A 6400-nucleotide genomic window follows, 5' to 3' on the forward strand; every position below is an offset into this window, starting at 1 on the left:
TTGAAGACAGAGGACTTGGCTGCAGATCAGTAAGGGGCAGACAAGGAGGCTAAAACAGCCCTGAATAAGAACCACTCCCCTCCTGCCCTCGAGTCCCCTCATCTTATAGAGGGCTGAAGAGCCAGCTGGAGAAAAAAGAGGTGCCATCGTGTTCCTCCTTTCTGGCTGCAGCCTATCCGAGGCACACCAGGGCAAGGACGACCCTGCCACGATTCTCCTCTCCAGACATACTGCGCCTTGTGCTGACGTGGTGTGAAGATAGGGGCGACTGTGCTTGTCCTCCTTAGCAGGCTGTGCCCGGAATGGGTTCGTGAAGAGCAGTGTGGGTAATCCCATGTTCTGTCTCACCAGCCACACTGTGCCAGCACAGGGCAAACCCAGGCACCGCTAAGCCTGTACTCCACAGGCTTGGGCGAGGAGAAGCGGAGCTTAGGCACAGCGGCTCCCAGCTTTGCTTTATACCAGCAGCACCTATACTCCACCTACCCCACTGTGGGGTTTAGGGCAATGCCCACAAGGATTTCCCCCCAGTAAAGGAAATGGCCAATCCACATCTGATATGGGGCTTTTTAACTGTAGGTACCACATGGTTAGACAGAAAGGGCTGGAGTTTTTTGGGTACTGGAGAAATTATACAGGTAAACTTTGCACAGTGTTGAGGAGGGGGCTCTTCACTTACTCAGTCAATAGGAGACACTGGAAAGTGACTTTCATTCTACAGTGCTTCAAGAATGCCTGCACCCAAAGATGATTGGCATGGAGAATTGTTGCTCTGGGTGGCACTCCACTTAAGTGATCTCTGGTGTTTCCAGAAAAATAATCTTATTTTGCAAATGTTGTATGCTGGGATGGGATGCTACAATTAGCTGGAGATAAAAGGGTGCCTGTGCTTGCCCTGCCCACCTGCCTCTCTTGTCACTAAAGCCATGTTTAGAGTACAGGCATCATTCTGTACCTAGAAGCAGGTGAGAGGATGTTGCCGTCTGGCCTCCTTGCGCTTTCTGAGCACAGTTCTGCATTCTGGCCACCTCTGCTGTTGTTACTGATGGCTTGAAGGGCTAAGAAAATTGCTGTTTACAGTGTGAAGCCTGGCACCGTGTGGGTAATGATAGTAATTAAGGAGACTGCAGGATGGTACTGAAGATGGGATTTACAAGTCTAAGCCTGCTTGTTGGGGTGTGTGTGTGTGTGTGTGTGTGTGATGACTCTCCACTCAGGTTTTTTCCAAGCTCAGAACTCTGTTTTCTTTCCAGAGCTTGGAGCACCCATTCACAGTTCTGAAGGTGACATTCAAAGCTCAGGCAGCTTGCCTTCTGCTCTTCTCTGCATGTGTGGAAAGGGCAGAAATTGTACCTGTGAAAAGCTTTATGCTCTAATTTTGCTTAAAGCTAGTTTCTAGTCCCTGTCATGCCTGAGATTTTTTTTTAAAAAGAAACAGGCGGCTTTCAAAAATATCCTAAGCTAGATAATATTTTCTGTGCCCTGTTTAGATTCTTTATTCCGCCACTGTCAGCCCCGTGACTTTTTTCATGGAGGGGGAGGTTATTAAACAAATCACCCCAAGTAGGCTACTTAATCTTCAGGTGGAAAAGTGAACAAATTAAAAATGTCTTCTGCTAACTTAGGTGTCCCTTATAGCATAAGGACTCTTGGCTGGTGCATGGCTTCTAGACATTTCCATGCTTTTCTTTCCTATTGCCAGTCCTCGCTTCTAAAAACGATGGCATAGGTGGGTCCAACTGAATCTCAGGAGCAGGGCTGGCGCGTCCATGGAGGCAGGTCCGGCAGCCGCCTCAAGTCCTGAAGCGCTGGAGGGGGCGCTGGGGGCGGGGAGCTGGTTGCTCCGCCCCAGCCACCTGCCATGCCTGGCCCGCAGCTGCTGCGCCCAGGCAGGCATGCAGCAGCTCAGGGCAGTCTGAGCAGGCAGTCTCCCAGCCCTCCTGCTCAGTTGCCCTGTGCTGTTGCCACTGCTGCCTGCACACAGCTGCGGGCAAGGCACAGCAGGCGGCCGGGGCGGCATGGGGCAACTGAGCAGTGATGTCATCATGCAGTCCGGGTGCGTGCGTGGCAACAGCCCTGAAGCTGCCCCCAGCCTCAGGCATCAGAAACTCTGGCACCAGACCTGCTCAGGAGGGAGCTCCACAGAAAGAACTCATTCTTTAACAGTTGACGGTGAAAGTATTCGTTTTGATTTCTATTCCACCCTCCCCTTACACCAGCAGGCTCAGGGCAGATTACATTCCATAAAAGCATTACATTAAAAACTTACATTTTACGATTTAAAACAACAATATAAAACAGTACAATATAAATATTTTTAAAAGGTACAAGAAAACATCACAGGAGTAATCAATCAATGAATCTGCCACCCAATCGGCACATTAAAAAGTTACTTAAAAAGTTAGATGGTGGGTGCCTCTAGTAGAGAGGGGCCCGTTCTCCTCTTTTTGGCCGGTCGGGGCCCAGCTCAGCCTCAACCATATGTCTGGCGGAACAGCTCCGTCTTACAGGCCTGGCGGAAAGATAACAAATCCCACTGGGCCTTGGTCTCATTGGACAGAGCGTTCCACCAGGTTGGAGCCAGGACCGAAAAGGCCCTGGCTCTGGTTGAGGCTAGGCAGGCCTCCCCAGGGCCAGTGACCGCTAATAGTTGTTTGTCACCTGATTGGAGTGTGGCCGATGATGATCTCACTTGATGGGCGGGTTCCTGTGGGAAAAGGTGGTCTCTTTGGAATGATCAAAGGGTTTCATGCACACTATTTTGTAAGCTGTACAGCTACCCTGTAGAGTATTATTCTTTCTATGTGGACGCCAAAAGGGGGGGAATTTCCCAAGATTACTTAAATATCTTGGGGCAGAGGCAAGATACGTTCCTTCAAAAATCATAACTCAGTTTCTTAGACGTCACCTCAGATGCTTCATGTGGTGTAAATTTCTGCATCGAAGATTTCCCAAGACCAAGAAGCAGGACATGTTCCAGACCAAAGTGACCCAAGCTTGGGTGGCAGATTTTGGGGTACTGTTAAAGTCTGGTGAATTGGCAACTATTTGTGTTTGTGGTGATTAAAAAGAAGGGCAGGAAATGCTGCATGGATATTCTGCCTCAGGCAATGGGATGTGGACTGGTCTCATGTCTGAACACATCTTCAAGAAATTGTATCTGTTAATGACAGCAAGTTCCTCATCTGAGTAATGTCATAATTATAAATAAGTTTAAAGCAGTCCTTAAGGCACTTTGAGGAAGGTGAGAAAGCCTAGGGTATATAGCAAGGTACCATTAAATCAAAAAGAGCCTGTTCCAGCTTGGAGCAGATTGTGAGGGGAAAATTCTGAGGAGACATTTTGCTATTACGAATCAATATGGCTCCTCCTTTGGAACTTGGTTTTGATGAACAAAAAGAATTTGACGTTTGGTGTTAACCTCGGTCTTCTGAAAAAAAGAACTCAGTTCGGTCAGAAAAATCAGTAAGCTAGGGGATAGGGAACAGCAGGGGTTTAAGTTAGAGCCGCAGAATGATTTATCTACTGTTTTAAGAAATGTGGCTGGTTATCAGGTATTGAGTTTTTCTAGTCTGATTAACAAAGGGGAAAACATCTTGTGGCAGGGAGTTCCACAAGACCTTAGTAGCTGCCATGCTGGTGGTAGTGTAGTGATAGCACTTATGAGGCAGTTGAAATTCAGAATGCATAACCTGCACTGCCTTTTTTTGTCATCCTCTGTGCCTATATACAGCCAGCTGGAGCCAAATGGCTATTCCCATCACCCACTTGTCTCTTTAGCTGGAACTGGCGTGTGCTGGAAGATGATGCAGGCTGGAGCCGCCTCCTATCGTTGCCCCTCTTCCCACAGCTATAACGGCATCTCTCTCCCCTCCCTCCACATTCATAGACCTGTTCACGTTACAGTGAACACAGTTCCAATCTGTACAGCATACACTTGATTTTTCTTTATAATTCTCATGTTATAGGTCAACCCGTGCACCTAAATGTATCTGAGGGAGCTTTGATTCTCGTTGGTTTTTAAAGCGCTACCGGACTCAACTCTTGTCTTCTACTGCTGACCAATGTGACTATCTACCTGACAACAGCCAAATGTGTGGCTGAAACCCCATACATATCTATTTTGTAAAATGAACAGCTGTTGGCTCTTTCTTACAGATGTATGCACATAGAGGTAGGATGTACATGAATTCAGTGTAACATGGGAATGAGGCTATACAGACAGCAAGCAGTAAACTTAGACGACCGCAGCAAGTTTTTTCAGATCTTAATTGTCCGAAACAGGCATCAGTACCATTCCTGAGCCGGGCGCGGGTGGGTCTCTGGATCGCTCTTTCAAAGCCCAGAGGTCCAAGCATGAAATTCCATCGACAAGTGCTTGCCTGAATTCCAAAGAGGTGCTCACCTGTTCCCCCAACTAATTGCTAGCTTGTGCACATAAGAGGGTTGTGCTGCTTGCAATAAGAGATGGATTGATCCTGAGCATGTCCTGGCATGCAACAGAATCTCTGGCTCACTCCTTGGTTGCTAATTTAACTAGTTGCTGATGCTTTAATGGCAATCTGATCTCCAGTAATTCACAGGTGAATGTCTTCAGCTCTGTTCCATTAAAAGCTTCACTTACAGATTCCTGCAGATCAAACCTCTTGGCAAAGGGGTAGGAACAAGTTGGGCTGGTTTGTTTCTGACCAACTGGCAACCTTGCTTCAATCGCTTGCTCTGTTGTTTGCTCTGCAGGCATCTCTCCAGGGAGCACACTGTGCTCAGGCCCAGATTCTGTAGTCTGATGTGGGAGGGATACCATTCCATTGATTTAGTTCCATCAAATAGCCACCTGACATTTTATTAAGCACATCATGATACTGGAGTAGAGCAGGGAGAGTTTAAAAGATGGGGTGTGTGTGGGCGTGTGCACGCCTCCCAGTCCTCTATGGCTGCTGTTCTTGCTTGTAAATATCGTCCCATGAGGGCTAGAAGCTCGTTTGGGGAACTAGAAAATAATGCAGAAATGGAAATTTCTCAAGCAGCCAGATTCCTGTTGGGCTTTACACTTGCATAGTTGCAGTATTCATATATGCTAGCAAGCAGGAAAGGGATTATAGAAACGTGCACTTTGTACACACAGCACACACCCGAAGCAAAATCTTGCTGGTGTCTTGGGTGTTTGCAAAGGGAAGGTCACAGAGGGCAGCTGAGAAAAGCAAACAGCCCCCTTTCCTCAGCTGCTTCTAAGGGAGAAAAGTATTTGCTTAAGGAGCCAGGCGGGAAGTGGAGCATGGCAGGAATTAAGGATGTTGCAGCCGGAAGATAAAGAATGGAGACTTCTGCCTTTACTGAGAGCTGCTGTAGCACAGTGGTTAAGTGGTTTGGCTGCAAATCAGCACTACTGGTTTGAATCCCACTACTGGCATGGACTCAGCCTTGGGTAAGCCACTCCTCTCAGCCCCAGGTCCCCAGCTTTATTGTCGGGATAACAGTAACACTAAATTGATCTCCCCTCTGGGTGAGGCACTAATCTCTCTAGAAGAGCGGTATATAAGTGCAGTTGTTACTATTTACAAAAATGCCCACTGATGGCAGGAGAGGACATTGTGAAAACTGCCAGCTTGTGAAGGCGAGGTTCAGCTTTAGAACCTCCTCTCTATCCTCTTGTGACTCCATCTCTTCTCACATCTGCTTGAGAGAGCCACACCATTTTCCTCTCTACCCCTGCCTCCCTGCAAGGGCTATGTGCATTACAGTCCATTCTTCTGCATGTATACTTAGAAAGTCAGAAGGATGTACTCCCCAGTATCTGGTAGGAATATCAGTAACTACTCTTCTACTTGTGCTTAAGCATTACAAAGGGAAGCGACCCCCATTTTCGCATGGGGAGGATTAATAAACTCAGAAATAATGGAGGGAGGAGGGGCAGAACCCATTTAAGTGTAAGTGTGCAGTCTACACAGAGGTGGCCAACTTATTTTTGCATGGGGCAAGGTATTTTGCTGCTCAGCTAGGTTGCCAAAGATGGAGAACAAGATGCCGGAGAGGACTAACCATGGTTATTATGGCAACAAGGGCACTAGAAATATTTTATTTACAGTCTGCCTTTCTCACCGAGACTCAAGATGAAGTGTATAGCATTAAGTCAATAGGAAAAGACATCCAATCCAATATACAATCTGATAGGGTTAGGAGTGGAGAGCCTAGCCTTGGTCAGTAAGGCAACGGGCATCCAAAAATGTAAAGCATCCCAGAATGACCCTCCAGAGCCAGATGTGATGGGTGTGGGAGGCGCTCAAAAAACAGAACCAACCATTTCCCACTAGGACAGGAAGGATCCTGACTTCGGTGAACTTCATAACCTTCGGACCTTTCTTTTTTAAGCAAAAGGAATAAAAGACACACAGCCAAAAGG

This window comes from Eublepharis macularius, chromosome 1 (genome assembly GCF_028583425.1).
Source record: "Eublepharis macularius isolate TG4126 chromosome 1, MPM_Emac_v1.0, whole genome shotgun sequence".
In the NCBI taxonomy this organism is placed as follows: Eukaryota; Metazoa; Chordata; class Lepidosauria; order Squamata; family Eublepharidae; genus Eublepharis; species Eublepharis macularius.